This window comes from Agelaius tricolor, unplaced genomic scaffold, assembly GCF_023055355.1.
Source record: "Agelaius tricolor isolate 1412-34295 unplaced genomic scaffold, bAgeTri1.0.p SCAF_21, whole genome shotgun sequence".
NCBI lineage: Eukaryota > Metazoa > Chordata > Aves > Passeriformes > Icteridae > Agelaius > Agelaius tricolor.
The window spans coordinates 11,860,161-11,874,183 of NW_027269281.1; the positions used below are offsets into that span (position 1 = coordinate 11,860,161).

Below are 14,023 nucleotides of genomic sequence, written 5' to 3' on the forward strand. Positions count from 1 at the left end.
CATTATTTTAAATATAATTTTCTTCAGTTTATATTTAATTGCCTGCAAGAACTGAAAAACTGAACCAGTTTCAAGTTCCCAGGTGCTTATTAGCTTTAAAAATCCAGCACAGTGCTGGAGATGTGCAAACAAAAATTTTGGAACCTGATTTTGAGCCCTTGTATATAAATGTTCATCGATGCCTTTTAATGAATGTGGATATTCTTTGCTAAAGCAACACTACAGGCTTGCTGTCTTTTCAAGGGGGAGAGAGGAAGTTGCAATCAGTATAACCTGGAATGTTTTTATTCACTTATTAAAGTACTGACTAGTATTTAGAATAGGTTATGCTCCTGCACCATCAGAGTCTTAGTGACTTAGCTGAAAGAATTAGAAGTAGACATTGGGAAAATATTTGGGGCTAAGAGTATTGTAGGCTCACTTAAAACTCATTTGTAAAGTTAAAATGCATCTGTTGATTTCTGGCCTTTTTGATAGAATAGCAGTAAAAGCAGATGCATTAAAACTTGACAGTTTTCATAGGAAATTTGGAGATTGTTTTGTTGCATTGTGTTCTTGAGATATCTGTCACACTTTTTCTGAACTACAGAGCATAACTTGAGAAAATTGTAATAATTATTAATGCATTACAGTGATTTTTAGGAGGTTTTATGATCAAATTTTTATTTGTCAATGATATAAAATTCAGATTGATATAAAAACAGCATATATTTTATTTCTCAATACCATCATTTTTGATGGGTTTTTTTAGAACATTCCTGATGTAGATGATGAAGGATAGAGCATTAAACCAGAAGCATCACAGGATATCCTTTTTGCTATTATTGTGCCAAGTTATTTCCTGTTATTACAATTATTTGGGATGAGGAAGTACTCAATAAAGTGTTAAGTAAAGGAAGATGAATGACGTGCTTATGTTGCAAGCTTTAGGCTTATGTTCTAAGTGTCTGCAAAATGCACAAAATTTTTTCTAGTTTAGATTTTATGCGTGTAAATGTTAAAGGCTAAAGCAGATGTCTGAGGAACTTTAGGAGAAGAACTTCTGTCTGACAGTAAAAAAATCCACAACAAAAACTTTAAGGCAACCATGCAGATCTTTTTCCACGAAAAGCTTTCAGAGAGTGTGTAAAGTACAGCTTGTTAACTCTTTTAAGCATATTAAATGGCTTTTTGTTGTATATCTGTGCCTTTCCGACTTTTTAATAACACTGTTAAAAAGATTGGAAGGTCCAGCAGTCTAGACATAGAATTTCTGGTAATTAATGAAGTATCATGCTGTTTCTAATTGGTGCTCATAGCTTTTTTAATGATAAAACAAATTTTTGTTATGTCTCTTCTTTTAAAATGGATTTCCCTTTTTTTTTTCTTCCATCAGAAACAGAGGGAATCTCTACTTAAGAGCTAGGAAGAACTGTTGAAGAGCTAAGCAAACCTAATATGTTAGCAAGTTAGCTAATTTTTGGAAGTGTATTCACTGATTTTTCAGGGGACAACAGATAAAATAAAAGTTAAACGTACACTTCGCAATTACTTTAAATTGTGAAAACTTTTAACTACTTGAGTACACCTTAAAGTGGGCCACCATCATCATAGCTTCTCTGTTCTCATCACCTTTGCCAAATGCCTCTGTTGCCCCCAGTGAAGGTTCCTGTACTGATAAAAATAATTCACGTTATGTCTTATTTGCATAATTGGTATAAAAACAAAATACTGTTATCCAGTTCTGGAGGGGTGCATTATTTCATGCTTTATATTTTTTACAAAATGGAGGCACGAGTGAATAACATTCATGCTTTTTAAGTGATTCACCTGAATTTCCTTTTATCCAGTATCCTTTTTGTCATGAAGCAATGGAAAAGGCCATAGATACAGTGAAAAAGCTCAGTGGTTTGCAATTCCTGTCAGCCAGGTAGTATTTCAGCTTCTGAAAATCTTGAACAGATTCACAAAGTCATCAGTTTCCTTCCTCGTTTCCTGCCTTAGCCTCCAAGAGTGGATATTTATTATTTTGATGGGAACTCTTGAGATTATTTGTTAGAGGACATTAAGTCAGTCTTAATCAGGCCAGTCTTAAGTGTTGAAAAAACAGTCACCCTAAAAATTGCCGACTGACCTTTCAGTTCATGGCATTCAGATCTAAATTGATTTTTGTCAGTAACTATTTAATAGACTTAATACCTCAGTGGCCAGCTCATGCTACCTTACAAGAGCCACCTGATTTGTAGGAAATTAATACTGAAACTCGGTAATTGCTTTCAAGGCAAGAAATTTTTTGGTGAAATTAAAAATCACTTGCCTTTTAAAATTTGCTTTTACAGTTGTGATCCATTTTGTGAGGCAGATAGACTGTAAGATGAAGACATTTGACTTTTTCCTCACCACATCTCAGGGTTTCTTTCAGTTGAATTGGAATTTGAATGCCTTCAGGGTTCAGGGGTTTAATCTTTGTCAGGGAGTATTTTCAAGAGATTTCATTTAAATGGGTGGCATATTTCCAAGTGAAAATAACAGAAGTGAGGTATAGAATATGCATGCTTCCACTAGGTGGCAAGATACTTCTCTTTCAGCAGAGGAAAAGTTTCAACTTGTTTCTTGTCAAAACAGCTGCATCTTTTAAGACTTAGCATAGGCCTTTCAGAGCTTTTGTTGAGTGCAGTTGCTGTCCATATAAAGAAACAGGGCTAAATTTATCTGTATATTTTGCTTATTTTGAGGGCTGAGTTGTCATTCTGTTTCCTTTTTTTTGCAAGGATGACAGTGCTTTAAGTGACTGATGGGGTTTACTTTACCATGCATCCTTCCATGTAACTGGCATCCTTTGCTGCAAAATTTTCAGTGCCTCTGCATAAAAGGGCAAGTAATGGTGGCTGCTGCTTCCTCTACTGTTATGCTTGGTACAAGTACCATGGCATACTGGTTATAACACCAGCAGGGAATTAAATTCCAAATAAGCCACTCCCCTACCCCCACCCCTTCTGGTAAGGGAAGGACAAAAAGAGAGATTATGGTTTGAAATAACGATTTGCTAAAAGCACAAAGCAATAGAACAAGACACGCACAATAACAACAGCAATATTAATAGTGAAAGTATAAAACAAAGAAAATGTGTTTTACCCACAAAAAGATATTGACCATCTGGAACAGAAAAGGAGGATGGTGGACTCTCCCTGTACTACACGTCCATGTGGTTTCCCCAGACAAAGGCATTATGGCAAACGTTCCTGCGCGCTGTGCCACATAGTCACCGGGAAACAAAGGCAAGATGGCGGGGGAGCTCCCCCAGCTAACGTTTCCCTTCCCCCAGCCTGAAAACAACAAAAAACAAGGACAAAGAAACCCTTCGGAAACTAGGTTGTCCAAGTAGGGGTTGTGCAGCTGCTCCACTGAGCTCAGTCCTGCACAGTTACTTGTGCTACTGCCTCTAACTCTCTGTCATGTTGGGGGGGGGGGGGGGGGGGGCTGAAGGGGAAATGGACATGCTGGGGTCACATCTCCGTGCTGTCCCTGCCCCACTGGGCTCAGCTGCGCCTTTGAGCCATCCCTTCAGCACCAGAACTGGGAGTGGAGCTGTTGCCTCTCCTCAGCACCATGTCCTGCAAAAGCATCCTGGCAGAACAGATGGGGGGACTGGCAGGCCGCAGAGGATGGGATCTGCAGGTTTGATGCTGACAGTCCCTCCTCTGGAGTGAGAAAAGCAAGATGGAACACTTCAGGTTATAAGTCTCGGCTTTTCCTGCCAAAACCGAGCCTACACTGATGATGTAGATGGTGTAGAATAACAGCTTGGTCACACCCACGAAGCACTAAACTGCCCTCCTCTCTGTAACAAGGATAGATGGGCATTTCATTGCTAATTAGAAAGGCTAGGACTTTTCCTCACTTGGTTTAAAAGGATTTCAACAATGCATACATTTTTCATGTATGCTTTAGGATCCTTCATTGAATCTTGGAAGTAATAAATTTAACAAACAGAAGTATTAAAAACGGGACCACACTCCCAATACTAAAAGTGATTTCAGCATTTATTGTAATAAAAAGGCCTAAAGGAAGGGGGCCCACAGGCCGAGCAGGAGCGTTCCTGTTGAGGATGCTGCAGTGCCAGCACTGGGTCTTCTTGAGCAGTGACATCCCCAATGTTCCAGGTGGAGCGGCACAAATTCAGTGGGTCAGATGCCCCTTTTTATCCTGTTTTTTGTCCCTTTGGATTGGTTTCTTTTTGGATCCTTTCATTTGCATGAAGGTTTAAGGTGCTTGATTGGCCCATTACAGTTCTGTCCAGGCTGGCTCATTGGGGAGTGGTGCACTTTACTTAGGTGTAATATGGTACATTGAGTACTGTATTTCTTATGTTCAAATGTCATGGTTTGACACTGGCACAATGCCAGTGCCCCCATGAGAATACCCTCTCCCTGATTTCTGCTGTGAGATGTGACCAGGAATAAGCAAAGCAGGCTCCCACTTAGGAAAAAAAAAATTATTAACTAAACTACAAGGGAAAGGAAAAAAAAAAAGAAACACACAAGGAAAATGAAAACTTCACAAATACATCTCCTCCTCCCCACCAAATTCCCAATACCATACATCCCCCAAATCATCGACTCTCGGTCTGGCACCACCCTTCAGAATACTCAATCCTCAGTTCATCAAGAGGAAAAGGAGTCCTTCTTGTGCCAATGGTGACCTCTTCCTTTCATGTCCAGCGCTCTCACCACTGAACACAGACCAGAGCTGCTTCTAGGGTTGACTTTTAAGGATGCTTCGTCCCACTCCAAAAAGGCACAGTCTCAACTTCAGGACATCTGTCCCCCCCATATTTTTCACCCCCTGGGGCCGAGGGGTACCCACACCACACCCTCTTGGTCCTGAGGCATTGCCTCCCCCTAGAATGCAGTCCCTGTATCTCAAGGAACATGGTTCTGTCCATGGCTATACAAAAAGAGTCCAGCAAAAGCCACTCCATTATCTCTTCCCACTAAGATTCTTCTCTATTCTTCTAGCATCTCTCACTTGCCCAGACCTCTCTCACACTTGCCCATTTCCTTCTTCATCTTCCACTCTATCTCTCTTCTAGGAAAGGTTAATGTTCTGTAAAGTTTTCATTGTCCGAAAAGGGGTTAAAAGCTCCTACAAGCGGCCGGCTGCACACCCCCCCCCCCCCCCCCCCCCGCCTTCTTCTCCTTCTCAGCCATGCTGCCGGCAGAGGCACATGTTTATCAAGTTTCAAGGTAACAGTCCCAGGCACCGGCTCTCTCTCTTTCTCTGTCTCCCGGGGGGAGGGGCGGGGCTGCCCGATGGCTCCCGGTGTCTCTCTCTTCCACCCTTCCACCCTTCCACCCCCGGGGTCAGGCCTACCTCTCCCGGCCACATGGCTTTTCCCCTCCCCCTGCCCAGCCAGCAGGGCTGGGGGAGAGACCTGAACTCTTTCCCGCCGGAAACCCAAGAGAACCTCCCAGGGGGAGAGCCCTGCTTTTAACCCCTTTTAACCCCTTTTTACAATATAATAACCAAACTAACAGTACATGCTTAAAAATTATCAACTATTTTACAACAGTTTCTAACCTATATTTAACAGAAATGTTGCTACTGTAGAATCATTTATCTTTATACTTTCAAATATATAGTTGTTCAACTCGATAATATTGTGTCTTGGATAACAGAATACCGTAATGAAGATGAATGGAATGTAAAAACTAAATTTTAACTCTGAGTTGTGTATTTTGAGCAGTGGATGATGGGTTTCTCCTCAATCAAGGTCTTATGAGCTCTCAGAGAAACCTATCACACCTGAGATAGCCCAGCTACCCCGAACAGCATAAAATTAGCAGGATGGCTTCTGAGGTAGTGTTGGAAACAGAAAAAGGTTTAATAAAAGGCAAAATAACAAAGCTCTTACAGTGAAAAACTGAGCCAGGGGCAAGAGGTTCTTGCCCACAAAAGCAATTATTTCTTTTGTTCTCTTCCTTTTCTAGTGAATTACCTAGGTGGGACCACTTGGCCTCTGTCCAATCAGACAGCCCCAGGTCTGAGGTGAAGTCCCAAAGGTCCTATGAGGTGTCTTTTGTACCAAATTGGGAGAGAAACTTCTGGGCTTTTTGCCTTTTTAAGCAGACAAAGAATAATTTAGTCACTCCGTCAACAGGGGGCACATTCCTGCAAGCGAATATAATTGGAGTGCCTGTGTAAGTGCACAAAGAGCTTAGACAGCATTGTTTATCTGTGTTGTTTACTTAATATGATCATTTGGTAGAGAGTAATTGTGAAACATAGCAGAGTGATGAATTTGAAGTATTTCTACCTTAACTGAGAAAAACATACCAAAAAGATCCATTTCTATTCATCCAGTGATTCTGACACTGAAGAACATGAACCCAGGAGGTTCCATGTAGAAATAAAACCCATCCAATCAAATAATAGCTCTCAATATACCATGCCTTCCTTGGATGAATTAAAAGTATCTATAGGGAACATTGCTCTTTCTCCAGCAATATCTGTAAGTAATTTTGTTCCTTGTATTTTTAACAAGAAGAAAAGTGGCAAGGAATAGTTTGTGTTACATATATTTTACTGTTCAGAATTTATTCTAGATTCAAGTTCAATTATAATAAAGCCTCGATCTTGGCTTTATTATCGAGTGGTGCAATATGGTCCGGGAGCCCAGTCCCTGAGAGAGACAGAGTGCCCGAAAGTTCAGCTAGCTTGTGGCTGTCGCCGCGGGCTACTCCCTTAGCAAGCTTGGTGATTGCCAGCTCTATAGTGATATCAGCTCTCTTAGGATATCAGCTCTTAGCTTGCTAGGTAGATAGCCCTTGGCTGAGGCTGCAGCAGACGGCGAGAGAGGAGAAGGAGCGCCTTGGTGTTCCACAGCGATGGTTTATTGCGGGAGAGGCCGTGAAGGTTCCAACGACAGCTCTTCTTCTGTCAAATGGGTTAAAACAGGCCCTTTTACAGGGTTTAGGGGGATCCAAACTTGACCAATAGTAAGGGTTAGGTAAGATGGCCTATAGGGTTACAGAGATATGCTTTGGGGCAGGGGTCAGAGAGACAGGAACTTATTTTGCTGTCTCATCATGACTCAGCAGTTCCTACTGTTCAATTCTCCATGGAGCTTTACCAAGCTCCATGGGGTTTGCTACAACTCCACTTTCTGTTTTTAGAAAAAAGGCGTTCACTATAGTTCTTTTGAAACAGTGAACAAGGCATGAGAACATAGCTAACACAATAACAACTACAAGGAGAATCCACAACATTGCCTTAACCAAAGATGCAACCCATCCTGTTAATCCCCATTGCCCAAAAAGTTCGTTGACCCAGTCTGGGATTCTCTCTACTTTCAAGTCCTTCACGAGATCTTTCAGTTTCTGGATGTTCGCATGGATGGATTCCGAGCGTGAAGAGAGGTTGAAGCAGCACATCCCTTTGAAGTCTTCACAGCCGTGTCCATGGGCAAGCAGCAAGAAGTCGATTGCTGCTCAGTTTTGGAGTGAAGCCTGTCTTGTGGTTTCTTCTTCCTTTAAAAGATCGCTCAGGGCAGCAGATGTAGCGTTAGCTTGTTTACTGAGCCAGCACCCAAGGTGATTGATTTCACTAAGGGCTTTAGCTGCAGCTACCCGGGGTAAGAACAGGAAGACAGCAATCTTTTTAGGTTTGTTCCAATCGTATAATTTAGGATCACAATTTTCATCAAATTCAGTGTAGGACCTTTTTTGGCGTTTTGATTCGCTTTCTTTTTTCCAATTATGTAACAAGGTGATGTTTGGAGTAAGGGTAGAAAGTTTTCCAAGGGTACAGGGACCTCCCTGGAGTCGGGAGGGGATCCCAGCCCATACTCTGTCACCACAGATGAGAAACATTCCCTTGGGTAATACTTTGGGGTGGAGAGAGGACACAGAAATCACACAAGCCATGTAATTGCACCAATTGTGAGAGTTAATTGGTGATATATCTTTGCAATATGTGTTTTTGTTCCGGTAAATTTCTGGCCAATTGTTTTTAGGACGTCTAAAGTAAAATTTGACACAATATGTGGCCTTGGAGGACCCCGACAGATCTAATTCTTGGGGTTCCTCTTGAGCATCGGGCAGCATTTTTGTCCACTCATCCCAAGTATCAGCCACATTGGGTCTCTTACCTGTGGTGCAGAGGATCTCTGAGTTATAGACAGGCCAGTCATCTGCTACAAAGGGAATTCCTACCAGACATGTGGAAAGTGGGTTATCAATGCTTCCCATGGACAAGCACGTGTTGTCCTGTTTTAATGTTTTTGCTAAGGTTACCCAAACATTATGGCTGGGCTGTGGGCTAATCCAGCCGAAGGCACGCGGTACGGTGAAGAACATCCAGGCAGCAGTGAGGACAGCACCAACGGAGATATTTTTCATCTTTGGGCAGGAATAGGGCTTCTGATAGGGAATATAAGCAGAATTTGTTATCTTTATGATGAGAGGGTTTTCTCCCTTGTTCTTTTTTCTGTTCCCCTCCTACCCCCCTTTTTTCTTTTAATTTCTAAGCTACAGTAAGGGAGGAGGAGTGGGTAGAAGGTTAAGGGGTTTTAAAAGGTTAGGAAGAGGGAATAATAGGGTTTTTTGAAATACAAAAAAAAAAGGGTAACAACACATAATTCAGAGAACACTTTTGTGTTAAGGCTATCTATGGCTTGATGCATCAGAATGTTATTTAGCTTTCAATTCTGTCTGCTGTCTTGTGATGGGGTGGTCTGTTCTTGTGTTTGTCGGTATTCAGCGACGTCTTCGTCTCCAGGCAGAGCTGGTTTGGTTTTGAGGTGGTCTTGTGTTTGACTCAGGAGAGTTCTTGTCCCCGTTTGCCGGACTAGTGTTCGCAGTGCCTAGGTATGGCTTTATGTTTTTTCCTGGGTACCACCTTGGACCAGATGGTAGTAGCACACACGCATATCCTCTACCCCAGGTAATCAACTGGTGAGGCCCAGAAATTTGGTGTGTTTCAGAGTCCTTCACAAGCACCGGTGGTTTCTCAGTGAGCTTTGCTTGGGTGGTATTTGCAAAGTGGCGAAATATTGGTGGGTCAGGCTCTGATGCTGTACAGTTCAGGAAGTCAATGACATAGAGAGCCTTGCAAAGTCTTTCCACTGGAGATGTGATTCTCGTGTCTCTGTTCTGTTGGTCGAGGACTCCTTTGAGGGTTTGATGTGTCCTTTCCATGATGGATTGTCCTGTGGGGTTTACAGGTATGCCGGTCTTGTGTGCTATGCCCCATTCATTGAAGAACTCCTTTAACTTGCGGGAAGTATAGGGAGGTCCATTATCTGTTTTAATCTCCTTTGGTACTCCTAGGGTGGGAAAGGCGAGAAGGAAGTGTTTTATTGTGTGCAGTGTATTTTCTCCTGGATGTGATGATGCAAATACTGCTCCCGAAAACATGTCAACCGATACACGCACATATTTTGATCTTCCAAAAGGTGCGAAGTGAGTTACATCTGTCTCCCACAGCTGGCAGCTATTCAGACCTTGGGGATTAACTCCCGTCCCCATAGATGGTATCTGATAGTTTTGACAGTTCGGACATGTAGCAACAATAGCCTTTGCCTGATCCTTTGAGAGCTTGAACATTCTCATAAGGGCAGGTATATTTTGATGAAAAAATACATGTGACAACTTTGCCTGGGCAAAGATGTTAGGAACATTAGCAGTTTCTGCTGCCATTGCTAATGCATCCGCTTTTCTGTTGCCTTCTGCAACAAAACCTGGGAGGTCCGTGTGTGACCTCACATGCATTATATGGTAAGGTTGCTTTCTGTGGGAGATCAGGTGTATTAATTTAGAGAGAAGTTGGTACAATTTTGGATTAGAGACCTCTTTGAGAAGAGCATGTTCTGCTCTCATAGCTATCCCAACAACATAAGCTGAATCTGTGACCAGATTGAAAGGTTCATTTTTAAATTTTTCAAAGGCTCTGACAACAGCTGCTAATTCTGCAATATGTGGAGATCCCTCCACTATTTGTATGTCAGATTCCCAGTTTTGTGTTTGGGGGTCTTTCCATGTAATCACTGACTTGTGGGAAGACCCTGAGCCATCTGTAAAGAGGGTTAGAGCTTTGAGAGGTTTTCTACTTTGGATTAATTTTGGAATCAAATGGAAGGTTACATCAGGGTTAAAAAGTTTGTGTTTTGGGATCTTAACTGAAGTTTGGCCCATATAGCTATCTAGGGCAAACTGGAGGCTTTCATTGGTCTGGAGCAAATCCTCAAAGTCTGTAAGGGTTATTGGCAAGTATATGCATGTGAATTCACACCCTGAAAGAGAGCAGAGGCGAGTTCTAGCCTTTTTTATTAAATGTGCTATGACCTTCTGGTAGGTGGTAAGTGTCTTTGTAGGCTGGCTATTTGTAAAAATCCATTCCAGTATCAAAGGGTCTCAAAGCGGGGAGTCCCATTGGAAAATCAGTCCATGGAATCGAGGTGCTTTTCCCAGGATGATAAACTGGAAAGGCAGGCTGGGCTCGAAGCGATGGGCTTTGCGTGAAGACAGGGCTTCCTGGACTTTGGTGATGGCACCTCTGGCTTCTGCCGTGAGAGTGCAGGGAGAGTCCAGGTCTTTAGGCCCACAAAGAAGATTGAACAGGGAAGCAAGGTCCTCTGTTGTAATTCCTAGCAGTGGACGTACCCAGTTGATGGATCCGCAAAGGCTGCGTAAGTCCCTCAGGGTTTTTGGGTCGTCGTTTATGGTGAGCTGCTGGGGTACGATGGTCCTTTCCCGGATCTGGACTCCAAGGTAAGTCCATGGTTTGGTGTACTGTATTTTGTCCTCACGAATCTCCATTCCTGCCTTTTCTATGGTTTCAATAGTCTTTTAAACTGTTTTGTCCAAGTAAGCTTTGTCTGAAGCACACACCAGGATATCATCCATATAGTGGTGGATGATAGCATCTGGAAATGATTTCCAAACGGGAGACAGGAGGTGAGCCAGGTACCACTGGCAGATAGTTGGACTGTTTTTCATGCCTTGAGGAAGATAACGCCAATGCTATCTTTTGAGCGGAGCCTCTTTGTTAAGAGAGGGAATGGAGAAAGCAAACCGTGGAGCATCCTCAGGGTGCAGAGGAATGCGGAAGAAACAGTCCTTAATATCTATGATAGCAAGTGTCCAGTCTCTAGGCAGCATCGATGGGGAGGGCAGGCCAGGCTGGAGGGGGCCCATGTCCTCGATGACCTCGTTGATTCTGCGAAGGTCGTGGAGGAGCCTCCACCTGTTTGATTCTGCGAAGGTCATGGAGGAGCCTCCACCTGTTTGCCCCAGGCTTTGGTAGAACGAAGACTGGAGAGTTCCAAGGGCTGTCGGACTCTACTATGTGGCCTTTTGCGAGCTGTTCTTCTATGAGGGTGTTTAGGGTGCGCAGCTTGGCTTTAGAGAGGGGCCACTGTTCAATCCAGATCAGCTTGTGGCGTTTCCAGGTGAGACAAGGTGTATCTGGCAGTGCGCGTGCCTCAGTGGCCCCAATTAGAAATCCTGAGTGGGAATACGTAGGGAAGCTCCCCACTGGGATAGAATGTCTCTGCCCCAAAGGGTGATGGGGGCCCTTACCACAAATGGGCGGATGGTTGCCAGCTTGCCTTCAGGCCCCTCAACGAGGATGTTGTTCTTGCTTCTCATGGATACTGTAGCTCCGCCAATCCCAGAAATCATGCCTGCAACAGGTTGTAGATCCCAGTGTGCTGGCCATTCTGAGCGGGCGATGATGGTCACATCAGCACTGGTGTCCAGCATCCCTGGTAGGTGGGTCTTCTTCCCTCTGCAGGTAAGGCCGCACTCGATGGTAGGTTTGGTTGGTCCCACGACTTGTGCCCACATTGCTGTAGGGTTGAGAGGAATCTGTTCCCTGTGATTCTTTGGGAGTAAGAAGGCTTGTGCTATTGGAGTTCCCTTTGAAAGAAAAAATGGTGAGTCCATGCAGTATACCTGGACAAGAATCTCTTGTCCCGGCTGCACTGTCAGCACTTCTGGAACAACAAAGATCTCCTTTGGTCTATTAAGAGAGTCACCTATAATTAAAATGTCTGAAGGACCACCTTTTGGCCCATATTTGCCTGTGGGAACACGATGGACATTCTCATTATTAAAGTCAATGGACAAAGCAGTTACCAATTGGCAGCGGGTTCCCATCTGGGTTGTCCCATGTCTTGGATCCTCTTCTTGTGGTCTGGAACCTCCTGGGATGGTGTGTGGTTGGGTCTGGGTGGCCTTTGATTTGTTGTCATAGCCTGGGGCTCCACCGGGCTGCGCAAGGCGTTTCCCGGACGCTGCTGGTAGCGCTGCTGATTCTGGGGTCTTTGATAGGTGTTACGGGGGTATTGGGGAGGTGACCTCTCTGGGCAGTCCTTTATGTAATATCCAAGATCCCCACAGTGATAGCATTTAGATTGGTCTTTAGAAGCTATTACTGCATATGCACCAGAAACTCCTTCAGCAATACCCTTAGCAACTGCTTGGGCCACTGTATTTTCAGTGGACATGTGACGTGTACAGCATTCCAGCATTTGCTCTATGGTAGGGTCTGTATCTACGGGTAGAGACCTCAAAATGGCTTTGCATCATTCATTTGAATTACTCAAGGCAAGTTTACATAAGAGTTCCTTCCTTGCCTCTGTGCTCTCTATCTGTTTCTCCAGAGCATCTCTAAGTCTGTCCACAAATTTGATAAAACTTTCCTCTATCCCTTGTTTAATAGTGGAAAAATGCATTGTTGGCATTGACTCATCATGCATGAGAAGTAAAGAGGTTTTTGCTGCAAGTGCCACATCTTGCAGTGCCTCTTTATTCAAAGTTTCCAATTGGTCCCCTGGTGTCGTAACGGCGGGAGAGATGCGACACACCTTATGCGATGAATAGCAAATCTCGAAGTTTATTGAAAGCTTACACATATTTATATTAGTGTTAATGAAGCTTATGCATATTGCAAAATCTGAGCTCATTATTGGTTAAAGCACACTATAATCAAACACACCTACTTCTATCTCTTAACAATTATTTTGCTTCTATGTATACATTCTTCTAATTTCTCTACCTTGGGATAACTACATTTTCTGGCAAGCAATTTTCTCCCCCGTCTTCCCGTTTTAGAGAAGGTCACTGTGACCTTCGTCAGTAATTGGGCACCGGTTGCTCAGTTCCCAGCTTGTTTCTCTTACCCTTATCCATCGGTATCACATCGGAATGTCCTTTCTCAGCTAACCAATTCTCCAAAAAGCTCTCTACATCTCCCCTGTTTTTCTGTTGAACAAGCATAGTTTGATTAAATGCAGTAGTTATCATCTTTCGCACCATATTCTGCAAGCATATACAAAAACAAGGCAAAACTAATACTAACAACAAAACTACAATAGCTACTACAATGCTAACCTTAATAAGTGAACGTAACCATGATCCTAAGTTTAAAGATTTGAGCCATCCATCAATACCAAGGCCTGATTCCACCTGTAAGTTCCCAGTTAACCTCCGTAACTCAGAGAGCTGTGAGTGTACAAACTGTGCATGATCAGAAAGATTCATGCAACACATGCCCTCAAATTCATCACAACCATGGCCTTGTGCAAGTAAGAGAAAATCAATTGCAGCTCTATTTTGAAGCGTTGCAAGGCGAATAGAATCTACATCAAGCAAAAGACTGGAAATTGCTAAAGAAGTTGCATTTGTTTGTTTAGCAAGCCAACATCCTAACTTATTTAAAATAGCATGAGCACCTGCTACTGATACTCTTGGAGTTAAGAAAGATGCTGCAACTATGGCTGCTGGGGACCAAAACTTTACATCGTCCTGGCAGTCAGCCGCAAATGCATACCACACAAGTGGAAAAAATATACTGTAGCCAAAATACCACTTTTGAAATGAACAAATAGTTTAGATGCCTGATCCGTGTGAAGCCTTTGTTTCAGTGAAGTCTGACGTATCAACAAGTCTTTCAGCATCTTGGTTAAACACAGGAAACAGAGAAAAATAACTCAGAACTAACTCACCTATAAAATATTAAGAAATACAAACCAGATGATGTG

The 14,023-nt window shown here is 43.1% G+C and overlaps 1 pseudogene; it reads left to right on the forward strand.

Annotated features, from left to right (window-relative positions):
• Positions 1 to 14,023, forward strand: part of LOC139599008 (F-BAR domain only protein 2-like) — a 257,111-nt pseudogene that overhangs the window by 178,398 nt on the left and 64,690 nt on the right.